At 45.0% G+C, this 13,704-nt stretch overlaps 1 pseudogene; it reads right to left on the bottom strand.

The window, feature by feature from the left end:
* Nucleotides 1–13,247: 13,247 nt before the first annotated feature.
* LOC124016382 overlaps nt 13,248–13,704 on the bottom strand; it is a 224,518-nt pseudogene continuing 224,061 nt past the window's right edge.

Genomic DNA, 13,704 nt, shown 5'->3' on the forward strand with positions numbered 1-13,704 from the left:
TCCCACTAAAAATTCCCTGTGTTAGGTCAGTTAGGATCACCACTTTACTTTAAGAATGTGAAATGTCAGAATAATAGTTGAGAGAATGATTTATTTCAGCTTTTATTTCTTTCATCACATTCCCAGTGGGTCAGACTTTTACATACACTCTATTAGTATTTGATAGCATTGCCTTTAAGTTGTTTAACTTGAGTCAAATGTTTCAGGTAGCCTTCCACAAGCTTCCCACAATAAGTTGGGTTTATTTTGGCCCATTCCTCCTGACAGAGCTGGTGTAACTGAGTCAGGTTTGTAGGCCTCCTTGCTGACACACACTCTTCAGTTCTGCCCACACATTTTCTATAGGATTGAGGTCAGGGCTTTGTGATGGCCACTCCAATACCTTGACTTTGTTGTCCTTAAGCCATTTTGCCACAACTTTGGAAGTATGCTTGGTGCCATTGTCCATTTGGAAGACCCACTTCCTGACTGATGTCTTGAGATGTTGCTTCAATATATCCACATCATTTTTTCATGATGCCTTCTATTTTGTGAAGTGCACCAGTCCCTCCTGCAGCAAAGCACCCCCACACCATGATGCTGCCACCCCCGTGCTTCATGGCTGGGATGGTGTTCTTCGGCTTGCAAGCCTCCCCCTTTTTCCTCCAAACATAATGATGGTAATTATGGCCAAACAGTTCTATTTTTGTTTCATCAGACCAGAAGATATTTCTCCACAAAGTACGATCTTTGTCCCCATATGCAGTTGCAAACTGTAGTCTGGCTTTTTTGTGGCGGTTTTGGAGCAGTGGCTTCTACCTTGCTGAGCAGCCTTTCAGGTTATGTCAATATAAGACTTGTTTTACTGTGGATATAGATACTTTTGTACCTGTTTCCTCCATCATCTTCACAAGGTCCTTTGTTGTTGTTCTGGGATTGATTTGCACTTTTTGCACCAAAGTACGTTCATCTCTAGGTGACCGAACGTGTCTCCTTCCTGAGCGGTTTGATGGCTGGTCCCATGGTGTTTATACTTGGCTGGTCCCATGGTGTTTATATCCCGTGGTCCCATGGTGTTTATACTTGCGAACTCTCGTTTGTACAGATGAACGTGGTACCTTCAGGCGTTTGGAAATTGCTCCAAAGGATGAACCAGACTTGTGGAGGTCTAAAATTTATTTTCTGAGGTCTTGGCTGATTTCTTTTGATTTTCCCATGATGTCAAGCAAAGAGGCACTGAGTTTGAAGGTAGGTCTTGAAATACATCCACAAGTACACCTCCAATTGACTCAAATGATGTCAATTAGCCTATCAAAAGCTAAAGCCATGACATCATTTTCGGGAATTTTCCAAGCTGTTTAAAGGCAGTCAACTTAGTGTACGTAAACCTCTGACCCACTGGAATTGTGATACAGTGAATTATACGTGAAATAATCTGTCTGTAAACAATTGTTGGAATAATGACTTGTGTCATGCACAAAGTAGATGTCCTAACCGACTTGACAAAACTATAGTTTGTTAACAAGACATTTGTGGATTAGTTGAAAAACAACTTTTAATGACTCTAACCTAAGTGTATGTAAACTTCCTACTTCAACTGTATGTAATTGTGATATATATATTTTTTAATATAAACGTTTTTGAATAAGCATTTTAGAATAAGGTTGTAACGTTTTTTTTGCTGTTGAAAAAGTTCAGGGGTCTGAATACTTTCCAAATGCACTGTACTCTCCTACTGGTGTCTATAGATATACTCTACTGCTGATGTCTATAGATACACTCTACTGCTGATGTCTATAGATACACTCTACTGCTGATGTCTATAGATATACTCTACTGCTGATGTCTATAGATACACTCTACTGCTGGTGTCTATAGATACACTCTACTGCTGATGTCTATAGATACACTCTACTGATGTCTGGTGTGTCTATAGATACACTCTACTGCTGGTGTCTATAGATACACTCTACTGCTGATGTCTATATATACACTCTACTGCTGATGTCTATATATACACTCTACTGCTGATGTCTATAGATATACTCTACTGCTGATGTCTATAGATACACTCTACTGCTGGTGTCTATAGATACACTCTACTGCTGGTGTCTATAGATACACTCTACTGCTGATGTCTATAGATACACTCTACTGCTGGTGTCTATAGATACACTCTACTGCTGGTGTCTATAGATACACTCTACTGCTGATGTCTATATATACACTCTACTGCTGATGTCTATATATACACTCTACTGCTGATGTCTATAGATACACTCTACTGCTGATGTCTATAGATACACTCTACTGCTGATGTCTATAGATATACTCTACTGCTGATGTCTATAGATACACTCTACTGCTGTTGTCTATAGATATACTCTACTGCTGGTGTCTATAGATACTGTGGCAAACCTCTTCAAGGTTAGGAGCGTTTGTCACAAACTAAGTGGTAAACTGTCACCAAATCACCCAAGAATGAGAGTTCTTTCGAACAGGACAGTACCTGTGTGTTTGTTTCTCCGTCCTGGTCCACCCAGGCCTTAGGCGAGGTCAAGGATAGCAGGGTTCGGTACACGAATCGGGTTCTCGGTAGGTCCAGGTCCAAACGCCAACAGGTAAGTCCAAACAATCCAGCTCATACACGGTAAATCCAGCCAATCTCTATAGTCTCTTCCTCTATTGTTCATAGCTCCTTCCAGCCCTCTCTCTTCCTCTTCCTGGTTTCTCTTGACCCTTTATCTGTGAGTCGGCTCCACCTTCTGAGGGTTCCCCTTGCTTCTGGGACTTGTAGTTTTGGCGGTCGGCCATTTTGTGATCTGTAGTTCTGACAGGGGTGGCCATTTTAGTGATCGGGCAGAGCCCGTTTACTAGCTCTGCTCTCACATATCTGCCACTTATCACTCGACCCCCTTCTTTGCCACATATCTCTCCCCCTAGATCCGACCCCCTAGGTCGGGCTACCGCAGCAAAATATGCGTGCATGCGGGATAACCCATCCACGTTTCCCATTTCCTTCCCTGCTCTGTGTTTCAAGTCAAAATGAAACGGTTGGAGACTCAAAAACCACCGCATCACCCGAGCGTTCTTCTCTTTAGCCCTATGCATCCAGGTGAGTGGGGCATGGTCACTGATGAGGGTGAAGTGGCGCCCCAGCAGGTAGTACTTCAGGCTTTCTAGAGCCCACTTTACTGCCAGCGCCTCTTTCTCAACGACTGAGTAGTTGGTTTCCCGTGGTTCCAGCTTCCTGCTTAAAAACAGGATGGGGTGTTCCACCCCTTCTACCTCTTGGGATAGCACTGCTCCCAAGCCGACCTCTGAGGCATCCGTCTGAACCACAAACTCTCTCTCGAAATCTGGTACCACCAGCACTGGGTTACAACAGAGAGCCTCCTGTAATGTCCTAAATGCTTTGGTGGCCCTTTCATCCCATTTGACCATGATTGGCCCTCTGGCTCTAGTCATGTCAGTAAGTGTGGCGGCCACTGTGGCATAACTTGGGATGAACTTCCGGTAGTAACCGGTCAGCCCTAGGAAGGCTCGGACCTGCTTCTTATTTACTGGTTTCGGCCATTCTCTAATTGCCTTCACCTTCTTATGTTGGGGTTTGATTAACCCTCTTCCCACAGTGTATCCCAGATACTCTGTTTCCTCTAACGCCACATAACACTTGGCAGGGTTTGCCGTGAGCCCTGCCTTTCTAAGGGCATCTAACACTGCCTGTACCCGGGGTAAGTGGGATTCCCAATCTGGGCTGTAGATCCCCACGTCATCTAAATAAGCTGCGGCGTATGCCTTGTGCGGTTTTAGGACTTTGTCCATGAGCCGTTGAAAGGTTGCTGGGGCCCCGTGTAAGCCGAATGGCATGACGGTGTATTGAAACAAACCGTCAGGTGTTGCAAAGAATGCCTTTTCTTTGGCCCTGGGGGTCAGAGGAATTTGCCAGTACCCTTTTGTCAGATCAAGGGTCGTAATGTACCGAGCATGACCAATTTTCTCCAGTAGTTCATCTACTCGGGGCATGGGGTAGGCATCAAACTTCGAGATTTCATTTACCTTCCGAAAGTCGTTACAGAACCGCAACGACCCATCGGGCTTGGAGACCATCACAATTGGGCTAGACCACTCACTATGTGACTCTTCAACCACTCCAGCTGTCAACATTTTCTCAGTCTCTGCTCTAATCGCGGCCCGTCGAGCCTCGGGTACCCGATATGGCCTCATACTCACTTTTCTCCCTGGTAGGGAAACGATATCATGAGCCGTAACCTCAGTTCGGCCAGGTACCTCTGAAAACACATCTCTGTTTTTCTGGATCAGGGTCTTTACTTCCTGTACTTGCGCTGGGGACAGAGTGGGTGAAATATTTACTTCGGCTGTCTCCTGAATGTGTGTGGGGTATGTGACCATTAGTGTTTCTCTCTCTCTCCATGCTTTTAACAGGTTTATGTGATAAATCTGTTCCTGGGGCCGTCGACCTGGCTGTCGGATCCGATAATTGACTTCTCCTATTCTCTCCAGTACTTCATATGGCCCTTTCCATGTGGCTAGTAGTTTACACTCTACTGTGGGGATCAGCACTAGCACCTTATCTCCCGGTTGAAATTCCCTCAGGGTAGCCTGCCGGTTATAAGTGTGCCGCTGGTGTTCTTGTGTTTGTCTCATGTGCTCTCTGACGATGGGCATGACTGTGGCTATCCTGTCTTGCATTGCCGTGACGTGCTCTATGACACTAGTATACGGGGTGGATTGGTGCTCCCAGGTTTCCCGGGCGATGTCTAAGATTCCCCGGGGATGCCTCCCATATACCAGCTCAAAAGGAGAAAACCCCAGTGAGGCTTGAGGAACCTCTCTAATGGCAAACATCAGATACGGCAACATGCAATCCCAGTTTTTCCCATCCTTATCGATTACCTTCCTGAGCATTGACTTCAGGGTTCGGTTGAATCTCTCAACCAGCCCGTCCGTCTGAGGATGGTAAACCGATGTCCTCAACTGTTTCACCTGCCACAGTTTACAAAGGTCCGCCATAAGGCGGGACATCAAGGGGGTCCCCTGGTCGGTAAGGATCTCCTTTGGAACCCCTACCCTGGTGAACAAGAGCACTAATTCCTTTGCAATATTTTTGGAAGTCATCGTCCGAAGGGGAATGGCTTCTGGGTAGCGAGTGGCATAATCTAGAATGACCAGAATGTATTGGTGCCCTCTGGCGGATTTGGGTAGTGGGCCCACTAAATCCATCGCTATCCTCTCAAATGGCGTTTCGATTATGGGGAGTGGCACTAACGGGCTTCTAAAAGCTGGTCGGGGAGCTGTTAACTGGCACTCCGGGCACTCTCCACAATGCCGAGCCACTTCAGCTTGAATTCCTGGCCAGTAAAACCTCCTTACAATCCGGTCTCGGGTTTTATCGATACCAAGGTGTCCACCCAGAATGTGCCCATGAGCTAGATCCAGTACTGTCCTCCGGTACCGAGTAGGAACCAACAACTGTTCCACCACATCAACCCCTATTTTCGAGACTCTGTACACCAAACCCTTTTTCATGATGAAGTGGGGAAAACTATTAGGCATCATCCCACCATTTATGGGAATACCATCTACGACCTGCACATCTGCTCTGGCTTGTTGCAGGGTTGGATCCTGGTTTTGGGCCGTCCCAAAATTAGTCAAGGACTCTGCCAGGTCTGCTGGTTCTATATCGTCGCCCTCTGGATTCAGATCAACCCCAGCCCCACTAGTACCGGGCTGTTCGTCATCAGCGAGGTTTGTCACTTCATCCTCCTCCTCCCCTACTAGCACCTGTGATGTTGTCCCCTGGGAGACCTCTTTTCTTGGCTTTGGTTGAAGGCCCCATGCTTCTTCCTGCTTGGTCAGGGTTGTTGGATTCTCAAATATGCCATTCTTGTGGCCTAACTTCGCAAAGTTAGGAAAGTCTCTACCCAATATTACATCATATGGCATCTTTGGGACCACGCCGACCTTATAATCCAGCAGACCGTCCTCTGTTTGTATGCTCACTAAGGCTGTGGGGTACAGACGGGTATCCCCATGAATGCATGTAAAACTGATATCCTGTCTTGTATCCAGTTTATGATTCGGCACTAGGCCTGCAACGACCAGGGTTAGCATACTGCCGGAATCCAGCAGTGCTTCAACCTCTTTCCCTTCAATCTTCACCCTGCACATATGTTTGTTTTTTGATCTTTCAAGTACAGTGGTTACAACAGGACATGCATACCGTATATCATCTTCATTTTCACCGAGGTTACATTGCATTGGCTCTTCTTTAATAGGGCAATAGGCTGCAATATGTCCTGGTTGATTACAATTGTAACAGATAATAGGGGTTCGGGAGACCCCTCGACACCCAGTCCCGGTTTCCGTTTTTTCCCTTAGTGTCTTGGCCTGAATCTGATTCTTTCCTCATGGCCACACGCTGCTCTCTTCCCCCTCTATATGTTGGGACAGCCTTACCCTGTCCGCTGGTTCGCCCATGCCTGGGGAACGAGAATCTTTCCTCCTGTGCATACTCAGCTGTTCTTGCCGTACAATACCGTTCAACCAGGCCCACGAGATGGTCGGCGGAAAATACCTCGTTCTGGCCAACCCATCGTCTCACTTCTTGGGGTAGACCTCGCTGAAACTGGTTGAGTACGATGGTCTCGACAATCTCGGCGGATGACCGGGTCTCTGGTCGCAACCATTTCCGTGCCAGGTGAATCAAGTCGAACATCTGTGTTCGTGGGGGTTGTCCCGGTCGGTAGGACCACTGGTGGAAGCGGTGTGCCCTCACGGTATCTGTCACTCCCAGTCTAGTCAGGATCTCCCCCTTTAGTTTATCGTAATCCTGTGCTTCTTTCAACTCCAGGTCGAAATACGCTTTTTGAGCGTCCCCTGCCAGGTATGGTGCCAGAAGCCCTGCCCATTCTTCTTTCGGCCACTTCTCCCTCTCTGCCGTCCTTTCGAAGGTGGTAAGATATGCTTCCACATCATCCTGCGCTGTCATTTTTTGAAGAAAATGATTAGCCCTCCTCTGGGTATTTGCAGCTGGTAATTGAGCCCCAATTTGGTCCGCTAGCCCCTTTAGGCCTTCTCTTAACTCCCGGGTGTTTCTCTCTTGCTATTCTATGAGCAGCTGGTTGGTGCGATGCTGGATCTGTAACGTATCCTGATACATTCGCATTGCATCCTGATGAACTATTTGTTGAGCTCTAGTTGCCTCTTGTTGGGCTGCCGCCGCTTGTAACAGGGCCTGTATGGCTCCCTCCATACTCATTTTCCTGAAAAACTGTCCTAACCAAACAAAGCCAAAACAAAAAAAAACCTGACTCCCCTTGGAGTGCTAACTGAACATTTCTTTATTTTTTTCCTTCTAGCTAACCAGTGGTATGTTAGTCCATACCTGCATCCTCCACCACGTGTGGCAAACCTCTTCAAGGTTAGGAGCGTTTGTCACAAACTAAGTGGTAAACTGTCACCAAATCACCCAAGAATGAGAGTTCTTCGAACAGGACAGTACCTGTGTGTTTGTTTCTCCGTCCTGGTCCACCCAGGCCTTAGGCGAGGTCAAGGATAGCAGGGTTCGGTACACGAATCGGGTTCTCGGTAGGTCCAGGTCCAAACGCCAACAGGTAAGTCCAAACAATCCAGCTCATACACGGTAAATCCAGCCAATCTCTATAGTCTCTTTCTCTATTGTTCATAGCTCCTTCCAGCCATCTCTCTTCATCTTCCTGGTTTCTCTTGACCCTTTATCTGTGAGTCGGCTCCACCTTCTGAGGGTTCCCCTTGCTTCTGGGACTTGTAGTTTTGGCGGTCGGCCATTTTGTGATCTGTAGTTCTGACAGGGGTGGCCATTTTAGTGATCGGGCAGAGCCCGTTTACTAGCTCTGCTCTCACATATCTGCCACTTATCACTCAACCCCCTTCTTTGCCACAATACACTCTACTGCTGTTGTCTATATATATACTCTACTGCTGATGTCTATAGATATACTCTACTGCTGATGTCTATAGATATACTCTACTGCTGATGTCTATAGATATACTCTACTACTGGTGTCTATAGATATACTCTACTACTGGTGTCTATAGATACACTCTACTACTGGTGTCTATAGATATACTCTACTGCTGATGTGTATAGATAAACTCTACTACTGGTGTCTATAGATACACTCTACTGCTGTTGTCTATAGATACACTCTACTGCTGATGTCTATAGATACACTCTACTGCTGTTGTCTATAGATACACTCTACTGCTTATGTCTATAGATATACTCTACTGCTGGTGTCTATATATACACTCTACTGCTGTTGTCTATAGATACACTCTACTGCTGTTGTCTATAGATACACTCTACTGCTGTTGTCTATAGATAGAATCTACACTACAGCTGGTGACGTCAGTCAATAGTCTTTAGTTTGGGGACTCCATGGTTAATAACACGATCTTGCGGATGTGATACAGAAACGTTAGTCCGTTATCAGAGAATGTTGGAAAGGATGTTGGAAATCCAACATCAGCCAAAGGTTATTAAGGTTCGCTATCTCACAAGAATTGGTGATCAAGTTAAGCTGAGCCTGTATGTTTGAGTATTTCAGACTGGTTTAGTTCTTTCGCCTCATTTTATATTCTAGTCACTTCCTGAAATGAAGACATGCCATCCATTGTGGATAAAGCTACTGTAACGTTCCTTGGTGATGTCGCCAGAAGATATGATGAACAGCATATAATCCATTGTGAATGCTAAGGCGCTGCTGTTGCTCACCATAGCTCTGCTTACATAGATAAGAATTATCTCACCGTCTAAAGCTTTGATGTGATTAATATCTCCATCTAGAGATCAGTGGAGGCTCCTTGGAGGAGGAAGGGGAGGACCATCCTCCTCAGTGAATATTCATAATTCACAGCTAGCTTCTGTCCTCCTCTGGGTACATTGACTTCAATACAAAACCTAGGAGGCTCATGGTTCTCACCCCCTTCCATAGACGTACACAGTAATTATGATAACTTCCAGAGGATATCCTGCAACCTATCAGAGCTATTGCAGCATGAACTGACATGTTGTCCAACCAATCAAAGGATCAGGGAATTAATCTAGAACTGAAAGCATAAGCTACAGCTAGCTAGCACTGCAGTGTATAAAATGTGGTGAGGAGTTGACTCAAAGAGAGTGAATGACAATTAGTTGAACAGTTTAGAACAAATTCATTTATTCCAAAATTAAGGATAATCAAGAGAGAAAGAGAGAGAGAGAGAGAGAGAGTTTGTATTTTTTGTGACTTTCAGTTTCACTTACTTAGCTAGAAAATGCAGCTGGCTAGTTTAGCCTACTGAAACGCCCTGCTCAAACAGAGGGATGCTGTGTTAGCTAGCTGGCTATGACTCTCCAACACAACACTGGAACTCTTCCAAGTCAAGGTTTTACTCATTTATTGCCACCGGGGCCTGCCGGTGTAACTGCTTACTGACTGTACACTGTAACGTTACTGCATGATTGTAGCGGGTTTACTAACGCATTAGTTCTATTAGCTATGCTGACTATGACGTTACTTTAGCTAACATGGTGACAACGATGTAGGCTGTGTTTAAGCGGTTTGGCCTGGTCACATACAGCCAGATGTGTTGTGCATTGAAGTTCACAAGCGAAGGGAAGAGGTGAGAGGAGGAGAGCGCATAGATGCTAGAAGGAATACAGCATGGCTGCTATCAAAGTGAACTGTGTTTACGCGTGATCAGGGGTGTATTCATTCCGCCAATTCTGTTGAAAAACATTTCTTAAACGGAAGCAAACGTAACAAAACGGGGATAAACATACCCAAATTTGTCCAATAGAAACTCTCGTTTGAAACGTTCGGACTAATGATTATACCTTATATCAGCTAGATGCAGGCAAGAGTGTGCAAAGTGGTACTGAATGTCACTGTTTATCTATGTGTCACTATCTGTCACTTCAAATTGGTCTCTCGACCTGTGTGCACTTACGTTGTTAACTTTCATTCATAGGCTTGGTTGTGGCAACCTCATGATGGCAATAGTGAAAATTTTTGTATCGCGTAGCCTAAACCTATCACTGTTACATTGAACTGGGTGAATGGAATATGAATGACAGTCATCCAGTATGCTGTGAAATAAATATGGCCATGTTCATGAAAAACAATCGTCCTCCCTCATCTTAAACGGCACTGACTGCCACTGCTAGAGATTTATCACACCCCATTGAGGAAGTCACCCTAGCAAGTTTGTCTCCATCCCATACAAGCTAGCCAACTCTCATATTTGAGGCCTGGAGTATTCTATGATGTGTGGCCATTCAATCCCTGTCCTTTACTAGCTTATAGGCATGACATTGATGCTGACTCTCGGCATTATGTGGATGGTAATTGGCTTTGTTGAAAATGGACTACAATCTGAAATCTCTGATGAGCGACAAATGGAGTATTTAAAGTTGCCACCGGGCATCTTAGTAAGATCCCTTTTAATGTTCACACACTGTGGCATATCTTCTTTGCTCAAGGGCACACACACACACACACACGCACGCACGCGCGCACGCACACACACACACACACACACACACACACACACACACACACACACACACACACACACACACACACACACACACACACACACACACACACACACACACACACACACACACACACACACACACACACACACACACACACACACACACACACAATGTGTCCTAGATGAGTACTGTTTGCCTGCATAGCTTTTTGATAGGGCCTATAAAAAATATGAAAAGCGGCTGCTGAAAATCCCTGTCCTAAATGGCACACAAGTCCTTATTTAGTGTACTACTTTTGACTAGGGCCCATAGGACTCTGGTCAAAAGCAGAGCAATATATAGAGAATAGGGTGCCATTTGTGATGCACTGTATAAACTTTGAAATGAGAAAAGAGTCTAGGGAGAATGTCCGTGTCCATCCTCCATAGTCAAAGCACAACGCCAAAGAGAGGAGGTGAGATGAGAGGGTTGTTGACCCAAAGGTGGCATTCCACTCAGAGGTCATGTTTTCTAGGAGATTGTCACACGATGTGTCACCTGTCACCGGGGCGATTTCTTTCTTAACTCTTTGGTATTGGTGGGTTAATTATAGGAATTATAGGACTATTTCCCTCTATACCATTTGTATTTCATTAACCTTTGACTATTGGATGTTCTTATAGGCACTTTAGTATTGCCAGTGTAACAGTATAGCTTCCGTCCCTCTCCTCGCTCCTCCCTGGGCTCGAACCAGCAACACAACGACAACAGCCACCATCGAAGCAGCGCTACCCATGCAGAGCAAGGGGAACAACTACTAGAAGGCTCAGAGAGAGTGACGTTTGAAACGCTATTAGCGCGCGCTAACTAGCCAGCCATTTCACTTCGGTTACACCAGCCTCATCTCGGGAGTTGATAGGCTTGAAGTCATAAACGGCGCAATGCTTGACACACAACAAAGAGCTGCTGGCAAAATGCACGAAAGTGCTGTTTGAATGAATGTTTACGCGCCTGCTTCTGCCTACCACCACTCAGTCAGATACTTAGATACTTGTATGCTCAGTCAGATTATATGCAACGCAGGACACGCTAGATAATATCTAGTAATATAATCAACCATGTGTAGTTAACTAGTGATTATGATTGATTGTTTTTTATAAGATAAGTTTAATGCTAGCTAGCAACTTACCTTGGCTTACTGCATTCGCGTAACAGGCAGTCTCCTTGTGGAGTGCAACGAGAGAGAGGCAGGTCGTTATTGCGTTGGACTAGTTAACTGTAAGTTTGCAGGATTGGATCCTTTGAGCTGACAAGGTGAAAATCTGTCGTTCTGCCCCTGAACAAGGCAGTTAACCCATTGTTCCTAGGCCGTCATTTAATATATTTTTAACTGACTTGCCTAGTTAAATAAAAGGTATAAAAAAATATATAAAAAATTGGCAAATCGGCGCCCAAAAATACCGATTTCCAATTGTTATGAAAACTTGAAATCGGCCCTAATTAATCGGCCATTCTGATTAATCGGTCGACCTCTAACACACACACACACACACACACACACACACACACACACACACACACACACACACACACACACACACACACACACACACACACACACACACACACACACACACACACACACACACACACACACACACACACACACACACACACACACAGCAATAGGCAGACACGGAGACAAAAGAGTTAATTAACCTTTCACGGTCTGGGGAATCAATCACTGTGCTAATTATATAATGACTTAATCACAAGTAATGCTCATAAAATTACATTATAACAGCTCTGTCTGTTGAGAAATGGCGTTATGACCCTTTGGAACAGTAGGATTAGGTTTTCATTCAAACTCCTATCTTTCAGCAAAGTACAGCTAAGTGGTTTTTTATTATTCTTGTATATATCAAGCTCCAAGAGATGAACTCCTGGATAAAAATTATTCATTGGCCTATGGGCTATATGAAATTGAAAACACAGAGAGCTTTAAATAATGCTATCTTATTCCCTTTCAGGCCAATGGGGAATTCTGCACGGCCTTCACTCTGATTATATATTATTCATTATATTCTACTTCATTCACTGGAATACTGACCCGAAGCAGAAACAGAGCTGTCAACTAACGCTTCAAGCCAATGCTTCAATAGATATATAGTACACAGCAATCGATATTCACGATGAAGACTTATACCCCCTACTACACACAGCACATCCGACAGCACATCCAATACCATAGACATCCACTGTTATGGACCACCGTCGTCGCTACCATAGATGTCAACCTCCCAAAGGGTTCCTAGTTGGCGTAAAAACAAGACTCCATAGACTTGTAGGGTATAATTGTATGTACAGTGTGTACAGCATGTTTCATATTCTGCTTCTTAGTAGAGGCCAGCTACTCTCCTACTATGAGCATTGGACTGGTACTATGAACGCTGGCCTCAGAAGTGCATGTCTGATCTGGAGAACCAGAGAGCAGAACAGATATCTGATTCCCCCCCTCCAACGCAACATATCGACAGTCTCATCCCCTGCTTCTGGCTCTGGAGGAGTGGAAGATCAAACATCTCTTATATCGCTCTCTCTCTCATGGATGGATGGGCACGGGAGGACAGGGGGGAAATGGTAAATGAGCAGCCGGGGATGAAAGAAACCAAACTATTTACGAGCCGTGACAAGACCGACAACAAAACGACAGCGACCCTTTGATCTCTTTTGAACTTTTCGTTTTTATTTTATTTTTTCCGTCACAAAACCGCCGAAAGGTTCTCAAAAATCCTCTGTTCTCGCAGTAGCAGAGCTTATTCAAAAATAAGCTTTAATCTGTTTTAGTCCATTTTAGCACAACAGAGCTGATTGCATTGTCTCCGTTGGCAGTCAGGGTCATCGGAGACGCACAAAAGAAACATTTCATCTTGAAAAGGAGGAGAGAGTCCAGGGAGAGAGTCTGAGTGTCCATCATCCATTGTCAAAGCGCAGCGTCAAAGAGAGAAGGGGAGAGGAGATTGGTTATTGACCCAAAGTTGGCGTTCCACTCAAAGGTCGCGTTTTCTCCCCCGGGTCAATTACGCTCTTAACTCCCTGGTCTTAGAGGGTTAAAGTCAGATGATTGATATTGGAGCAGCAAATCAATGCTCTTCCGGTCAGTGGGTCTCCTCTAGGTATTAGTTAGGTAGCTTAGCTAG

The sequence above is a fragment of the Oncorhynchus gorbuscha genome, linkage group LG26 (genome assembly GCF_021184085.1).
Source record: "Oncorhynchus gorbuscha isolate QuinsamMale2020 ecotype Even-year linkage group LG26, OgorEven_v1.0, whole genome shotgun sequence".
NCBI lineage: Eukaryota > Metazoa > Chordata > Actinopteri > Salmoniformes > Salmonidae > Oncorhynchus > Oncorhynchus gorbuscha.